Here is an 18303-nt window from a genome sequence, read left to right as displayed (position 1 = left end):
TATACATTTTGACAAAGATTATTTCTATGCATTTAGGAAGAGGAGCTTGACCAAGCACAGAAAGGAGCAGATGCCATCAATGCTTTGGAGCTGGAAGAGCGAAAGTTGACTTTCAACCCACTGGATGTATTGATTGTCCTTGAAAATGAGCTGGGGACATTTGTCAAAACTTGGGTCAGTGCACTGACTTTTTGGGCTACTTTATGCCCGTCACATCAGCTTCCCAAAGAATCTGACACTTTTTCTTTCTTTTTTTGAGGTCATACAGTAAATAGTGTTGCATCTTGATGATGGCAATGTCTGGCCAAGTTGAAAAGCTCTTTTGAATTAATAGTTTCATTTATAAATACAAACTGTTTCTGGTGTTTTTGTTACAGTATTTGTTCAGAGAATTTTCTCCTACTTGCATACATTTCTGCAGTGTGCAGTCTGTTAAAATGCATTTTGAATTGCATTTATTTAGATTTACTGAAATTTAGAAGTCATTGCATAGCCCATTTGTTTTTATGTTTTTTGTTTATCATCATGATTTTGTTACTATTTTTGTATTTGAGAACGCATTTTGGTTCTAGGAGAGCATGAATATCTATGTTAGATTGTAAATTTGTAAACAACAATAAAAACCTTTGACATTCACCAGTTGTCTGTTAACTCTTCAGGTCATTTTATTTTAAAGTTAATTGAAAGTAAATGAACAGAACCTAGAAACCTGGAAACTTTCCGTGGGAATTATTGGGAATATATGGGAATTAATGGGAATAAACTGGAAATTTGCAAAATTGCAAGTTCCCTGTTATAGGCTAACTTAAATGTAGTTGAAAAAAACAAAAACAAACAGCTTGCAGCATAATCTTGTTTAAAACAACCAGATTTAATACAAATTCAGTTGAATTTATACCCTGCGCATTCCTCAATCACATGCACTCAGCACAGTACTGCAGGCTACTTACTACAGCAGGACTATTGAAGCCACACTACTGCATTTGAGCCCAAGGACTACATCCAGTCAAGTAAGTTTTGATGATATTACTAGGGTAAATATATTTGATCTATGGTATTAAAGTTTAACTAACAAATACTAAATCAAAATGTGTTTATACAGTAGCTAGCTAGCCAGTAAATCAGGTATGCTAAATGTAAGCTAGCTAACACCATTTAATTTACAATTTAAGAGGCTAGCTATCATGGTGCTAGCTAGCTCAACTGTGATGCTGTTCCTTCTGCTAGCCAGTTTTCTGTTATCGTACAAGAACGTAGATTATAGTTTGATTTACCATGATGATTGAGGAGTGTTCATCTATTCATCTAGCCTATTTCTATCAATTTGTCCAGCATCAATTGTAAAATATTTTTACCATTCCAGAATATTTCAGTTATTTAGCTAACTATATCTGTGCATGGCATTTGTGTTTTTTACAAGATTTTTTCTAATCTTATTCTACAGAACAATGCCACATGCGCCATCTGATGTTTCACCTCAGCCAAGGTAAGGCTGTGTACATTTGCAAATACTGTGCAAAGACCTATGTTAAGAATGCCACAAAGATGCAGCAGCATATAGCCAAGTGCACAAAGTCTTTTTCCAATGTTTTCAAAATTCCCCACCTTAACTTCCCATGGAAAGTTTACGGAAATTTACCGGAAATTTTCCGCCCCTTTGCAACGCTACTTACAATTGGGCTAAATGAGTTTAAAATGCATAGTTGGGTAAACAGAGACTCTTATGGTTAAAAATAAACCTTAAATGTAGTAGCTGGCGTGGCATAGAATTTTAAGTAAACATTTTTGAATGGAAGCTCATTAATTTGGCCATAGCCAGCTACGGTTTTTTAGGTAGCATTAGTGTATTGTGATTCAAGATATTGATATCCTATATCAAATTCCTAGTGGAATTTGCTTAAAAAGTGGGATGCAAAATGATGCACTATATTTTTAAGCAAATCCAGCACATTTTTTTCAATGTACAAAAACTGCTTTAGCTTCACATAAATTTGCCATGATTAAAAAATGGCAACCATACAATTCTGAAAGTTGTAAATTAAGTGTAATAAACCTTTGTATCAGAAAGAGAAAGAAACATTTTTACCCCTCACATTGCACAGGGAGGTTCCTTACTCACCAAGCAAAGAATACTGTGGCTCTTTTCTCTCATAGAGAATGTGTACTAGTTACTAAATATTAGTTTGATGTGTACTAGTTACTAAATATTGATGTAACTATAATATCTTTGTAATATAAATATAAAAGTGAAAAATAAAAATGTAAGTTATCCTTTCCATGTATGTTTTTATTTATTTTTATTTGGACATAGATTCTTCAATCCTCAGTCAGTGACATGATTATAGAGGAATGGGTCTTTATTATTTTTGTAAAGGTCCTCTTGAAACTAATTAAAACATTTTTATCCCTCTTACATTTCAACGTGTAAAAATTAGAATGCAATAATGTAATAATTTTAATTAGCTTTAGATCATCATGAGTGCTGTTACCTCAAGACCAGAAAGCAGGAAAAGAAGCTACGCTCTATATTTCGTCAAAGTGAACTGAGCCTGCTGTTCAAAGTAAGTGTGCATGGTCACCACTCTTATTCAAAAGTGTGACAGGCAGAGGCCAACTGTCATTGTAGCTTACAACAAGTCTGGGTAAGTTTTTGGAGCTTTCACCAGCAACAATTATGCCACGACAGGACAGGATATTGTTGATGACAAAGCCTTTCTGTTCAGCTTCAATGACAACACGGTTAATGAAGATCCCATGGAGAAACCATGGAGAAATGTTCAATGGAACTCTGAGTAAGTTAAATAATTGAAATCTTCTCCATAGCCAAATGCCTTCAGTTTTTTCTCATGTTTATTTTTTAGATATTTGCACACAGTTCCTCTTGAATAGATAACAAATTAATGAACAAATTCCTCTGAATGTCATTTATTTGTCTAATAAATTGTAAAATGTGGTAAGTTTTATATGTGGAAATGAGATCTTGGGCTCTATTTTAGGGTGGAAGCCTAAAAAGTAAAACAGACTCAGATTATACTGTTGGGTCTTGTTGGTGCTAGAAAATCAAGTGTCTTGCAACTCCATCAACTTTGTATTCAAAGGTTGTGAGCAGCCAGGCCAACATTCATGTATGATCTGTGCCTAAATTGTATTTTTATTGAAGTTTTCTTGTGACAGATGCAAGAAGTGAGGGCTAATATTGGAGTTTCTCTGTCTGCTGTGGTCCCAGTGAAGAACTACAGCCTAGAGGTGGAACTGGATCCTGAAATGAATGTCCTGCTCCTAAATAACTTTAATCATAAGCTACACAGGGCAACTTTGATGATATTTATTAGGGTGAAAATGAGGTGTCTGTTTAAAGATTATTTTCCTTTCTTAGCCTTTCCAGCCTAAAATCACTAAAATGCCAGTAAATGTTCTCTTGTAACTAATCAACAGTGTCGATTTGGAGCTATTTATCAACTGTTGCTGGTAATATGAATGTATTTCAACATTATCATTCAGATTTGAATCATGTATGAGATATAATCCTATCATTTTAGTTTGCAAAAATAAATGAATGGTGAGCTGTTGTTCTGGGGAGCTGTTGTTCTGGAGTGCTACAGTTTATCAAATTATACTACAGTCCCAATATGACACAGATTAATGAGACTCCACTGCTCATTAATAAAGATTTGCTTTGTAATAAGTAAACTGAAACAGGAAAGAAAGTGTTATAACCAACATATAAATATCTAATTGTCCAATTAAGATTTCTTCTACAAAGCACACCATTGAAAATATAAGATATTAAAAATGTAAATCAAAATCCAGTTGACCATTTGATTACCACATAGTGTGTACACAATACAGCATAATCCAAAAATTCAATCAAATTATTAAACAAATTAATATTAAATATAATCTACAATGCACTTTCCTTGTGAAATCAAAGTTGAAGTGTGTCATTTCTGTGGCACTAGCATCACCAAACAGTATTTCAAAATAGTTCAGCCTGGTCTCATGAATATTGCGTAATTGTGGCAACATTTTTGCAAAAACGAAATAATGTGCTTCATTACACGTTTGGCTATAGTTTCCCAGTGAAATGTCCAGTGCCAAAAGCCAGTGAAATGGTGTCGTAATCAGATGAGGTTTTAAGGTAAATATTAGATGGAAGTTTAAATGAGTAAATCATACCTTCCTAACCTAAAACTTTAACCTAAACCTAACCAATAGTGATCTAAAATAAAATGTGAGTTACACAAAACAGACATCCTTACCCTAAACCAATACCTTAACCTAACTGATCCAAAAACAAAATTAGAAAATGAAAAGCAAATTTTCTGAAGCAACCTTGTCACCTTGAGTTGCTTCTTTGACACTCTAATCTCACATGTCAGCTGTGCTGGAAAAAGTGTGTAAATGTAAGTGGGTTTGTAAAACAAGTGTTAAAATGTACATAACATAGCAGTGCGTAAGTAATAGTGCAATTTTTTTTAAAGTTTATAAAGTCATAATCAGACATTGTACTCGTGTTTTGTATGAAACTGAATAAAATGCACAGTTGTTGCAGCACCTCTATTGTTAATTTCACCAGGAAACTGCAGCAAAACGTAGAACATGGCATGTAAAAGTCAGTCTGTAAAAATTTTGTTACGTTCATTCTATGAGACTAGGTTGAAATAATTGCTGTTTACAGACAGTCCCGCACCAAACTCACGCCACTGGTCGAGCCAATGTTGTTAAGTCGGGCTGGGCCAGATTAGTTTAATGTTTTCCAGCCCAATAATTGTTGAAAACCCACCCAAATGTGTAAAGAACCACCCCAGTAGTGTACATGAACATAAAATGAATTTCAATATTTCAAACATAAAGCCACAGCATAGCTTTTGCAGCCTAAAAGTCCATGTGAACTGCCTTGACAAGTGCAGTTTTGTTCGATATGTTTACGTATTACCTGATCAAACAGGAGACTGGGGTGGTACATATTGAAGAGTTAGTTTTTAACAATAGCCAATGGGCATTCATTTATGTTGCACCACTTTTCAACCGGAATGGTGCTGTTTCTTGTGCCAGGGCCGTTGTTCAGCCGGGGAAAATGAGAACTGATTTCAGAACCAGACAGCTTTTTATACCGGCCTGAAGACTCAATGATAATCCAACTGATTACGTTACAACATAACCAGCTCACAAACAAACACAGTGCACAGCAGTCTTTGTTTATGAGTCTTATATTTTAATAACCAAAGTCATTTTTAATTTGGTGTCTATGGAATTACAACCTGCATTTGATGCACCTGTCAAAAGTTATAGCGGATAAAGTTCATAGCTATTATTGTAAATAACAATTTTATTGTAGATAGACAGGGTAAATGAAGAGGCTGGAGTCTTGCAGCATCCAAAGTAACATAATTTAGCGTCACAATCACTGAAATATATATAGAACTGGATTGCTCATGACGGCATATCAGTGAAGCCACTGCGCCGCCATATTGCTATGCCCAAACATTCCAATGTCCCTACTGACTACAGGAAATCATCTAATTTCAGTGAGTAAACATTAGTCATTCAATCATTTCATATCTGAAATCTGCATGTACATCCCTACAACTCAAACGTCCTACACATGTAATTTATTTATTTAAAGTCAGTAATTTTTCTAGTTACTTGAAAGCCCGAATAAGTTATGCATATCTACTGTATATCAAACAGTATCCACCTCTAACAAACTTCATCAGCGAACAGATCAGCTAAATGTAAAAAAGTTCACTGAAACTGAGGTAAGATACAAACAGCCATTTTCAGACTTATTTATTGTGATAATCGAAGTGTTTGTTCAGAGTTACTTGTTTTATGTTTTTAATAAAAAAAAAGTGTCTTGTACTCGTGGTCATTTGAATAAGAGCACGGACTCTCGCTCCCTCGCGCTGAGATTGGCTGTGTCTCGTTTGTATGGATGCGTCCTCCAGAGGACGCATTTGTCGGCCGCATACGTCATCGAGGCGACCTTTTTTCACTGGAATTCGGAGGATGCATGAGGTGTATCCTTCATGGGCACTCACAACCCACAATTCTTTGCTTCAACGAAAATGTCAAAAAAAAAAAAAGTGACGCCAATTTGCCCGTAAACATGATGTTCAAACGCAAGAAATGTTAATTCCCAAGTTGAAGTACCTCAGTAGATGGGTGCAGAGTATATAATATGTATAATTATATTAATATATAATTAAAATAAAGTATTAGACTAAAACTACACCTGTAAAATCTTTTCTGTCTACATCATTTTAACTCTCCTAAATTTGACCTCATACATTCCCTTCCAAAGAGAATTTGTTACCTTCTCACTCAAAGTGCTCGCGCTTGTTAAAGAGTGCCGTGCTGTCATAGCAAGCATGTTACGTTTCCATTTGTCCTAGGAAGGCTGTCTCGTTTAAACCAGACTTGTTTAAAGGAGGACGCTCGGTATACCACAGCCTTTAGAGGACGCGGCCTACCTAGCATGCAGCCTTCCAAACGAAACACTGAGGGAGACAAGTAAAGCAAAGCTGGTTAAAATTAAACTGATTCAGGTTCGACTGGAGGACAATGAATTAAACTGACTACAGTTTTCAATGTGAAAACAAGCAAATCCCGGGCATTTAAGGCAATTTAGAAATCCTGGTCTGACTTTTTTAAAGTCCCTTTCGGGGGTAAGGACGTATTGTCACCCTAAACAAGCAGATATTACAGCTTTTCCTAAATACATTACAACTTGTGGACAGTTTTCCCGCTTCCTTTGGTGATTGTTGTGTGAATGCTCTGACATCGCGATCAGCATATATCTTCTCCCTGTAACGAATATTATCCATAACAAGCAAATCAAACATTAAACATGATTGTCACTAGAGGGCGAAATGCAACTGTCATATCCGCAGGTTGGAGATGGTGAAACGGGGGTGTTTTCTCCTGTCAGTCACTGATGCTCTATGAGAGGTTGGGCATACTAAAATGGCCGCTCGAACGCTTCTGGTGGCTTCATCTCCTACTGGCAGTTTAACATTGCATCAGCGATCCAGTTATATTTATATATCAGTGGTCACAGTCCATCACAAGCTGCAATGATCGGGAGGATATCAATATCTTGATAAACCCAGATTGATGAAGAATCCTTCGTAAAAATGTCTGACTCTGAACTTATAAAAATTTATAAACTCCATCCAATTTCTTTGCATCCAACTTCCTTGTTCCATTCAGAAGTGATCACCCCTTTGCCTTATTTCCCTTCTAAGACAATTACCCTCCACTGTGAGAGCTTCAGATGCTGAAAGGTTTGGGACTAAAACACTTGGAACTCACTTTTAAACCATTCTTATTGGAAATTGTTATAACGACTTTGGCTATTATGACTGTTGTCCTTTTGAAGTGCCCTGTGCAGGCATCATCTCTGCCATTTAGAACACAGACAAGTGTGTTCAAGCAGATGTTGGGAGAGGGTACATTCTTGTTCTAGAAAGCATTTGGTTGGACAAAACTTCTCAACAGCTTTGTTACGTCACAAATTTTCCTAGGTCTTTTACCCAGAAGAAAGAGACTGTACATTTTAAATCTGCTGAAAGCGAATTGTCAACATTTAGAAGTACACTAGCATATAGATTACCTTAAAGCTAATAGACATGGCCTAAAAGTAACAAAACTTGTTTAAAACTTTTAACAATAATGACCAGGATGTAGCAAGGAATTCTGGGCCCACTGACTGTATATTGCCCCTGGACCTTTGGGCCCCTAGAACCCTTAGAACCTCTCAGCTCACGGCCCTGACAAAAACATTAAACAAACGATAAATTTTGATACCACAGCAAAAATATGCTAATATGATAATGTGCTACTGAACACACCAGTTTGGTTATTTTTAATAATTTAATAATTATATTTTAATTATTTAATTTCATTTCATCATCAAAATGGTGTCTAATCAATTCATTCTTAAAACTTTTAACAAGTGAAAATTCAACTAACATGTTAGTGCATTTTTTAAAATTATTATTATTTTTTGTTTTACTTTTATTCAACAGCAGTCTTGCTTGTGATATATTGCTTGATTATTATTATTATTATTATTACACTGAATATTACATTATACTATACAGTTGTTATATTTCTGTCACAATTTCTTCCATTTCAGGCATCTAGTTTTTCTTTTGAATCGTGCTTTTATTATGACGTGTTTTTTTCCCGGAAGCTTCACTTTTCTGGATAAACAGTTCGGGACACGCCCAGTGTGATCATTGAAGACTTAAGTGACATCTGAAATCTCATCTGTTTACACTGTACTTTGAGTCTGACAAATGAAATGTAGGACATAGTTTTGGAGTGTTTCTGTTTTAGATTACTGGTATTTGTGTATGTGGTAATTTTGAAATGTTATGTTTAAAATTTTATTACTGTGAAGCACTTTGGTCAACTCTGTTTTAAATGTGATATAAATAAAGTTTGAGTTGAGATAAAAGTGCAAATTCTGTGATTTTAATTATATAAATATATAGTTTACATGTGCTGCGTGGTTCACAGTGGATTAGTGCTCTGCTTTGTCATCTCACTCAATCAACGTGAATGATTCTCAATGTCTGTGGAGTTTCCAGTGGTTGAGCGGTCGGATTTATACAATAATTTATAGTACGCAGCTCATCCACAAGGGTGTTTTCACACTTAATTCGTTTGAGCATTCCAAGCGCTCTCAGAGCTGTAGGGTGAATTAAGGGTGATTGGAACATGAGTTAAAATGGGACAGTATAACTATACAGGGTTTATTTTGTCATCTGATGAGTGACAATATCTTTTTTTGTTTGTTTTTTGTTGCTGAGACCTAGTTGTGAGAACGCCTAATCAAAATGTCATGCCCTCATTGGTGTGATGTGATGTAGGTGGGCGGGGCAAGCAAAAAAAAAATGTGTTAATATCATGTTTCTATTTTCAGAATTAGGTTGTTTTTATTTTGACCCATCCACCCAAACACAACTTGGATGGAAGGGACAGCATGATTTTGACTGGGACAGTGCTTAAATGCTTTGCTAATGAAGAAAATGATTAACCTTGCAATAGAGAACCATTGTGTATGCTCTAAATAAGTGGTTCCAATATCTTCATTTGTGCGACCCCTAATCAACCGCAAAAATTTTAATGGACTAGCTGGATTTTGCTAAAATAAAACAACCTAATTCTGAAAATAGAAACATGATTTTAACAAAAAAAAAAAAAAGTTTTTTACTTATTTTGTTGCAGTAGTACATCATATTCAAGTTTCCATCAAAAGTTTGTGCAATATATTAGCTATGACAATTTACGCTAATACACTAACCAAACTAAACATAACACTAAGTTTAGCCTTGACCTCTTAACCCATCCCTTACTAATCCTGATTAATTTAGGCTATTGCAGAGTAGAATGGCACCAGTGAGACAGGAAGAAAGGAGACAGGAGAAATACAACAAGTGGCGTGAGGAAAGGATGAAGGGAGCCACTGAAGAGTACAGGGAGATAGTGGAGGCAGGGAAAACACCCAATATAAGGTTCTTGGCCAGAGCCTGAAACGTGCCAAAATCAACTCTGCAGAGGTGAGTGAAGGGAGTTGTAAAGGGCTATAAGTACATTGTTGGGAGTAAGTCCTGCATTCTCCAAGAAGATGAGGCCCAGCTAGCAGAGCTAGTCAAGGATCTGAGCAAGAGAGGGTTCCCCATGAGAAAACCAGAGATACAAGTTCTTGCCACCCAATTTGCATAAGCCAATAGAATAAAAGGCCTTGCCCCTAAAAAGGCAGGTTACTACTGGTTTCAAGGATTTCTGAGGAGAAACCCAGGCCTCAGTATGAGGAAGCCGGAGGCACTCTCTTCTGCCCGAACAGCCTGAATTAACCCTGTTTCTGTGAAAGTGGTTCGCTTCTTACAGTGAAATTATTACTGAGCTTGGGATCCAGGACCTCCCAGAACACATCATGAACTGCGATGAAACAGGCCTACAGGACCACTTCCTGTCTACAAGAGTTGTGGCTAAAGTAGGATCGCCCTGCTTTGAAATCACTGCAAATGAGAGGGGAGAAATAACTGCTAGCATGTCTCAGTGCAGCAGGAGAGTATGGGCCGCTACTCGTCATATTCAAAGGCAAAAGGCTCCAGGCTGACTGGTGTTTTGGGGCACCAAACAACACCCTTGTCAGAATATCAGACAATGGATGGATCAACTCTGAGGAGTTTTTGGACTGGGAAAAGCAGTTCATAGCCCACCTGCCCAAAGAAGATCCCTGTCCAAATGTGCTTCTGCTTGATGGACACAGCAGCCACGTGTCTAGCACTGAGATCCTTACTCTTATGAGAGACAACAATGTGCATGTTGTGTGCTTCCCTCCACATAAAATACACATTCTCTAGCCAGCTGACAGGGCATTCTTCAAAAGCTTGAAGCATCATTGGAACCTGGAGGGCTGGATCTACACCAGAGAGAATGGTGGAAGGAAGCTGCAGAGACCCCTCTTCCTGACCCTGCTCTCAAAGGACTGGTAAAATGCAGCAACACCACAGAATGCACAAGCAGGCTTTGGGGGCAGTGGGACCTACACACTAGATCCCACCCGCATAGACCACGCTCTGTTATCTCCCAGTTTGACAACAGAACAGAATGAAGCACCTGAGGCCTCCGAGACCCCTCATCGTCCTCACCCAAGCCCTTCTCCAAGTCATGGCCAAGCCCTCCTCCAAGCCCTCGTCAAGGTACTTCGTCAGGCCCTCCTCCAAACCCTCGTCAATTCTCTGTGCAGAGCACCCCAAGCTTTGTTGACCTGGTAGATATACCCATCCGTGAGCGTGCTGCCACAAGTAAGTGGTCAAAGCCCCTAAGCTTCCACCTCACAAGTGATGCACACAGTTCCATTGTAGCAATACAATCATGTGCATATTCAACTATTCATTCATATTTATATTCCATTAGGACGTTTTCACACCTAGTTCGTTTGAGCACTCCAAGCGCTCTCAGAGTGGCATAACAAGTATATGTGAACAATCCAAGTGGTCTCAGACCCCCCTAAAAGGACCAAAAGTGAACTGTACTCAGACCACCTCAGGAGGTGGTATGAGTACAATTCATTTGTGGGTCCTTTTGTGGTTCGATTGATTTGTGCAATGTGAAAGCAATGAGGTACCATTCTGCTTTGCATTTTATGACATAAATACCTCGTAGCTTGCCATACATAGCTGCATTACATACTTCATATTCCAGTCAAAATTTACTGTCCACATATGGGGATTTTAACCGAATATAGATATACCATGATTACCATGACGTGTTTTTATATCTCATATTCCATTCTTGTATTATTTGAGCACCTAAAATGAATGGATATAACGCGCTGCTCTGCTCTGAATGTGGCCAGTCCGTTCATTTTAGGTGCTCAAAGTGCTCTAATGGGCGTACTGTCTACCGAGGTTCGCGCCAAACTCCCACGAAAATACAAGCGAGGATTTTTATACTTTCACTATAATTTTATTTGCACAATGTCAAATGTTCTTGGCTCGTACACACGATGTAAATGACACGCAGGAGGAGACGCTTGCTTGCTCCATTACTCTCGAGATGATAGATAAAGAAACATATTTTCAAATGCACATAGAATTACAAATGTTTTCCTTCATGCGAAACTATAGCTTGTAGGTTTTATCAGAGAGCCTTAACATAACGTGAGAGAGTGAAGAATTTATGACAGAAATACAGTATACATTACTACTATTGCATAATATAATAAAATTGGTGTTGTTGTCTGGGTTTCATAAATGATATAACATATAAAATAATGCTTTTTATGTAATTCTATCCCTGTGCAATCATTTCAATAAATTACCACTTAAGGTGTAGGCCTATCTGTAATAAGAATACGCACACCTTAAGAAGTATGACAATTTGTATGACAATTGCTTATTATAATAACCAGTTATGCAATTATTTATGAAAGATTATTGTCAGCCAAATATCATAATCATGACAGCCCTAGCTGCAATAGTTCTTAAGGAGCTGTGATGTGAACAGCAAGGGGTCTGAGACCACATTAATGTGAAGAGGACCAAAAAAGAAACTGGGTCCTCTTTTAAGTCCACTTACACTGTGAACATCAAAAGCACTGAGGTCATTTGTGGCTGGTTCCCATTCTGGTTCATTTTAACCAAACTGGGTTTGGTTCACTTAAACCAAAGTACTCCTATCATAACGAGGACTCTCCATAGACATAATTATTTTTTATTCTGTACATTCTATATATTCCATCCCCTAACACTACACCTAAACCTAACCCTCATAGAAACCTTATGTCATTTTTATATTTTCAAAAAACAACAACATTGTAGACATTAGAGAAAAAAAAAAAAAAAAAACTATGTTTTTTAAGCCATTTGAATTACAGGGACACTAGGGGTGTCCTCATGAACCACATTTATAACATAATACCCTTGTAATTACTAGTGTGTAACCAACAAAAATTTTCTTGTAAACCATTAAAACCAACTCACACACACACACACACACACACACACACACACACACACACACACACACACACACTCTGATAATACATTGTTCTCTATCCTGCCCTGGGTTATCAAGAAGCCAAATCATTAAAGTGTCGTTGTATTATGATTTAGGCCTATGTTATTGCCAATGCCATACAACAATTTACCAATTAATATGTCATATAAAGGCTAATCTGCCCTACCTTTTCACACAGAACAGAATGAATAGGTTAACCCAGCAAACACAGAACATTCCCCTAACGTCAGCATATGGTTCCTGTTAGGTTATTTATTTATTTATTTTTTGGAAACCAATTTCTAATGTTCTAGGAACATTCTCTTTAGGTTATATTTTTTAAAACCATAAACCCAGAACGTTGCAGGCAGGTTTTTGGTGTGGCAACCTTAAAAGAACTTAGAATGTTCTCTAATGGCTATTTTTAGGTTCTGTTTTATAACCATACAGTATACTAACCTCTCAGACCATTGCTGAGGTTTTTATGAAGTAACCGAAAGAGAACTTACACAGAACATTCTCTAATGGTTATTTTTAGGTTTTATTTGAATACTAACCTTTCCAGAATGTTGCAGGGAGGTTTTTGTGGGACAGCCTAATGCTCTCTGCCAAACAACTTTCAGGATAGAATGTGGCTGATGTACATCCATTCAGTGTTTAGGCTTAAGCATCAAATGGACATGAGAAAAACAGACGCACCCAGGCAAAAATGACAAGTCTAAGACTTATAAGGGTTAAGACTTTAATTTTCACATATATATATATATATATATATATATATATATAAAAAGGGAAAATTACTCGCCACCTTTTGGACTCGGACTCGATTGTTTAAAGACTCGGATTTGACTCGGTCTAGAGTATGGTGGACTCGAATCCAACACTATGAGAGCTATTCTCTTCAGCTTTAATGACAAAGAGGTTAAGGAAGATCCTCTAGGTGTGCTCAGTGGATATCCCCAGCACTAACACAAGTCCAAACTTTGACTCTCTAATGTTTCTGTACAGTAACACAGCCACTGTCTACACTGTAAAAACGACATAATGGTATATGCATGGCAGCACAGGGTGCCAAATGTTTACCATAAACTAAAATAACCATTTTAGACCATGAAGTGAGTTAACATGTTTAGACTGCAAAATGACACATGTTTTTTTTTTTTTCAAAAATTATAAACTAAAATAACTTGTTTAAATAGTCACTTCAAATATTGTGTTGACACCAAGTTGAAATGACAAAATTATTTGTTTTGACTTCATTTAGAAAAATAATGTTGTAGACCATTAAAAAAAAAAAACATGTTTTCACTATAATTACTGCACCTCACCATCAAATACATTCAGTTGTTTAACCCTAAGAGTTAAAGTAGGTTTACTCTGTGCTTTTTAAACTTTAGAATTATTGTAAGACTTAGAAACTTAATTTCAAGCTCGACTCTTCACCACAGTGGTAAACCCCAAAACTCCAACATTACAGAAACTCTAAATCTCAACATAAGAAAACATTAAATATTTACAAATCTCCCCCTTTATTCATCTTGCACAAACAAATAAAAGTGCTTTTAATTTTAACAATTACTCTCCCCATCAAGTCTCAAAGCATGCTGGGGAAAAAATCCAAGGTAAAACACAGTAAACTTATAGTTCACTACCATTTATATTATTAAATGTTAAAAACTTCATATGAGGCTTCTGGAACTACTGTAACTATTAAAGACTGTAACTATTAAAGGCCACATGATGATTAAGTTCATCTAGAGTGACTTTTCCAGGAGCAATAATTAAATTAATACACATGCAGAGACAGTGCACAGTGTTACTCATACAAACACAAAACACCATCCTGGTGTAACGTTGGGGTCTAGGAGTGGAAGAGGAGATGCAGGAGTGGAATCTTTAAATCCTTTAATAGCAACGGTTGGAGTAGAACATTTGCTGGAGTGGAACAAATACTAAATCTCAACATAGCACTTCCCTAACTCAACATAGCACTTCCCTAACTCAACATAGCACTTCCCTAACTCAACATAGCACTTCCCTAACTCAACATAGCACTTCCCTAACTCAACATAGCACTTCCCTAACTCAACATAGCACTTCCCTAACTCAACATAGCACTTCAAGGACTGACAAATGATGACGAAAACTAGAGGGTATTTATACACAGAACTAAATGAGGGAATGGAATACAGGTGAGAGTAATAAGGAACAGATGGAAGTGATTAGGGCAGTGAACTATGGGAAATGCAGTCCAGTGGAAAACTTCAAAATAAGAGTCCTTGAAGAAAATGAGGGCGACAGACTGTGACACGTTATGTAATAAACATTAACTAAACTACATAAAATATGGCATAGAACACCCCGTTGAATATAACTGATATAAAAAATAAGAAAAAAACATATCTATTTTTACCATTAATCATATGGTACTTTACATCTAAACATTTTTTTTTTTTTTACAATTTTTTACTGTAAAATTAAACAATATTAAAAAATATTATAATTTTTTTACAGTATATGTTAAGGTTACTATCTGTTAACCAATTAAAGTTTTTTTTTTACTGTAGCATTTTTGCATTATTTTCTGTTAAATTACGGACATGTTTTTTTTACAGTTATAGAAATCCCAACATAAATGGATTAAGTAAACTGACGTATTACATTTCTACAGTAAGTGTTTTTCACTAAGTGAAATTTTGTTTGCTTTCATTTTAATAAAGTAAACTGAATGAGCAGCAAAAATGTATTTTACTTTGGAGTTTACTAAGCTCCAGATTCATTTCATTATTATGAGTACAGCATAAACTTAATATCTTGTGTCGCAAATGTAGCGTCAAATAAAGTACAAAACACAGCTTTATAAGTAAAATATATTTTTCTCAATGAGCAATATTTGCTGAAAATGTAAATTTGCTGTGAATAAATTTATTTTTATGGGAATTTAACACTTATTAATGTTAAATTATACTGTGTTTTCTCTGTAAAAAATTTTTTTTTACACTGGAACAAAACTTTTTAACGGACATATTTTTACAGACATCTCAGGTTAAAATTACATATTCACATGTGAAAAACACGACGTTTACCTTCATTTAAAGGACAGTGCCTGTTTTTGCTAGTAACACATAATCAGTTAAGTGACAGGGAAAATGTAAATTTGGTGTGAATAAATGTATTTTAAGGGAATTTCACACTTTTATTTTAATTAAACTGTAATTTCTCTTTAAAAATACATTTATTTTTTATAATGCACAGTTATCCAGGAACATACACATTTTATCCACTGCAGATGCATGGGAATGAAGTGCAGTTGAGTGTGAGGTTTACAGAGTGGCATGTCAGTGATATTTTGTGCTTTGAATCTCCATTAAAAAATTAAAAAATAAGTAAATACTGAGGTTTTAGTTATTGGATGTGAAAATAATGTAAGCTCTCTGGTTTGGATTCTCACTAGACTGTAAAGGGCTGATGCAGAAACCATGGAGAAATGTCCAATGGAATTCTGAGTGAGTTATGCAAAGCAAATTCTGCTCTTTCAAATTATCCAGGGGTTCATTTAATTTTGTTTCATTGTTTTAAGGTCATTTCAAAAATTGCTGTTGTTTGACTTACTTTGACACTAACAGTAATTTGAGTCATAATAATGTTCATTAGGAGAATGAAGGTGCTCTTAAGCACCATCTCTGTGTGAAAGGCTTTTATTGGTTCTGTTAAACAGGCTCGGATTCTGCTGGTGGGTCCTGTTGAGCTTCTTCAACTCTCTCAACTCTGTGTTTAAAGGTTATGTGAGCACCCAGGCCAATACCGGCACTGCTGGCACCAGTTTGACTACTCAGGTAGAAATGTGTTCTAATTATTGTGATTAGTTGTTTATAATTTGCTTTATTTACTGTGTGTCATTTTAATGGTAACTATTTGTCATGTAGTTTCATACTTACTGCATCAAGACAAGCAGCAGTGTAAACCATGTTCCGTTCACACTGTGTGACACAATGGATCTGGAGAAGGGTTTGAACGGCAGGCTGAATGTAGATGATTTTTCCAATATTTTGAAGGGTCACATTAAAGACGGGCATCAGATGAGAACTTTTTATATTGGGTTAAATGTAAAGAATAGTTAAAATAAGTAGCAGTGTTTTTTGTGACAGATGTTTTATTTGGCATTTAAATTTGGTAGTCCAAAATGATGGGGTATTTTACAGGGTTCCAACTTCATGGACAACCTGGAAATATCAGAATTTTAAAATAGCAATTTGCAGGCCTGAAAAGTAATGGAAATTCATAGTCATGGAAATACCTATAGCGAATATTTTTTCTTGTTTTCCTCTGTTTCCTTCCTCTGTAAAAATATCTCATCAGATAATGCTCTTGCTTGCAAGCCATTGCGATGTCTGATTTGTGAGTGGGTTAGTTTTTATCAATGAATCAGTATGAATGAAAATGTTTTTTAAAAATCTGCATTAAGTAATCACAAACATCTGAAAAGATCATGGAAAAGTCATGGAATTTCATTGGTCAAAAATAATGTGAACCCTGTTTTGAATTGATTGATGTTGCAACCATTATTTGTTGTAATTTGCTACTTTTCTGGCCTTACTTATTTAGTCTGATCGTACTGATTTAAAGATTTTCTCTATATTATTTTTTCTTAGTTTAACCCATCAATGCCTATACAGCCTGACCCTCCTTATTGTCATACATCTCCTGGCTTGAAGGATAAGATCCACTGTGTGGTGTATGTGATCGACAAATGCAAAGTCAAGCTCTCCTCTGATAAAATGATTGACAAGTTTGCAGTTTTTCTAAGGAAAACCAACCAGCTTGGTGAGTGATTAACCATACTGAAGCAGGTTTACCTTCAAGTGTCATCCATTTGTTTTTATAGCTTAAAATGTTAAGATTGTGTAGAATAGATAGGACAGCGTTTATTGCCATATGACTGAGTATAGTGGAAATTGTCAAGCAACTTACAGTACAATTATTACATGGCAATCCCCCTCAAGCTACCTGTGTTTAGTGTCCAGCTCAAGAACACTGTGCTTAAGGGGTATTGAACAATAAACAGTCTCCAGGGTTTTATAGCTTCAAGGTGTGGTTGTGTGCTTCAGGTATTCCCCAGCTAGTTTTGTTGATTTTGTGGATGAGGCTTGCCCTTTAGTGGCAGAGGACCTGAAGAATGTCTACCAGAGCCACTATATCACATAATGGTAGGATTTGGTACGCCTTTGGTAGTTAGTGTTCAGTACACTTCTGTGTCATCATGTTATGTTCCTGAGTGCCTTTCACATGTGCAAGTCTGGTGATTCAGTATTCTCTTGTGACAGATGCAGGAGGTGAGTGCTCAGCTTGGTGTTTCTCTGTCTGCTGTGGTCCCAGTGAAAAACTACTGCCAAGAACTGGAAATTGACCCTCAAACTGACATCCTGCTTCTAAACGCAGTTATTCGGATGCTTAGAGTAGCTGAGGGCTACTTTGATGATCTTTACAATGTGGAGGAAAAGACTGATTAGATCTCTTAGGTCTCTTTTCCTAGTGTGACCTGAACATTCTACTACTGTATTAGTTCTAATTTGCAGAATTTTTCACTCCTTTATTAATAATTTGTTTAAAAATGTTTAATTATGTTTACATTGAGCCATTGTCATACAAGGCTGGTACAACTTCTCCAGGTGATATTAATTTAGTGGCGGTTTGTGGCATCTCTGTTTGTGTATTATGAGGTCCAATGGTATTTTATTTCGCTGCTGTTGCTCTGACGATGCAAAATATGAATAAACAGACACT

At 36.2% G+C, this 18303-nt stretch overlaps 1 pseudogene; it reads left to right on the top strand.

The window, feature by feature from the left end:
* Positions 1-918: 918 nt before the first annotated feature.
* Positions 919-18230, top strand: LOC127441197 (interferon-induced protein 44-like; annotated as a pseudogene).
* The last annotated feature ends 73 nt before the right edge of the window (positions 18231-18303 follow it).

The sequence above is a fragment of the Myxocyprinus asiaticus genome, chromosome 5 (genome assembly GCF_019703515.2).
Source record: "Myxocyprinus asiaticus isolate MX2 ecotype Aquarium Trade chromosome 5, UBuf_Myxa_2, whole genome shotgun sequence".
In the NCBI taxonomy this organism is placed as follows: domain Eukaryota; kingdom Metazoa; phylum Chordata; class Actinopteri; order Cypriniformes; family Catostomidae; genus Myxocyprinus; species Myxocyprinus asiaticus.
Note: the sequence above shows the minus strand (reverse complement) of the source record. Positions and strands in the feature narration are given on the sequence as shown.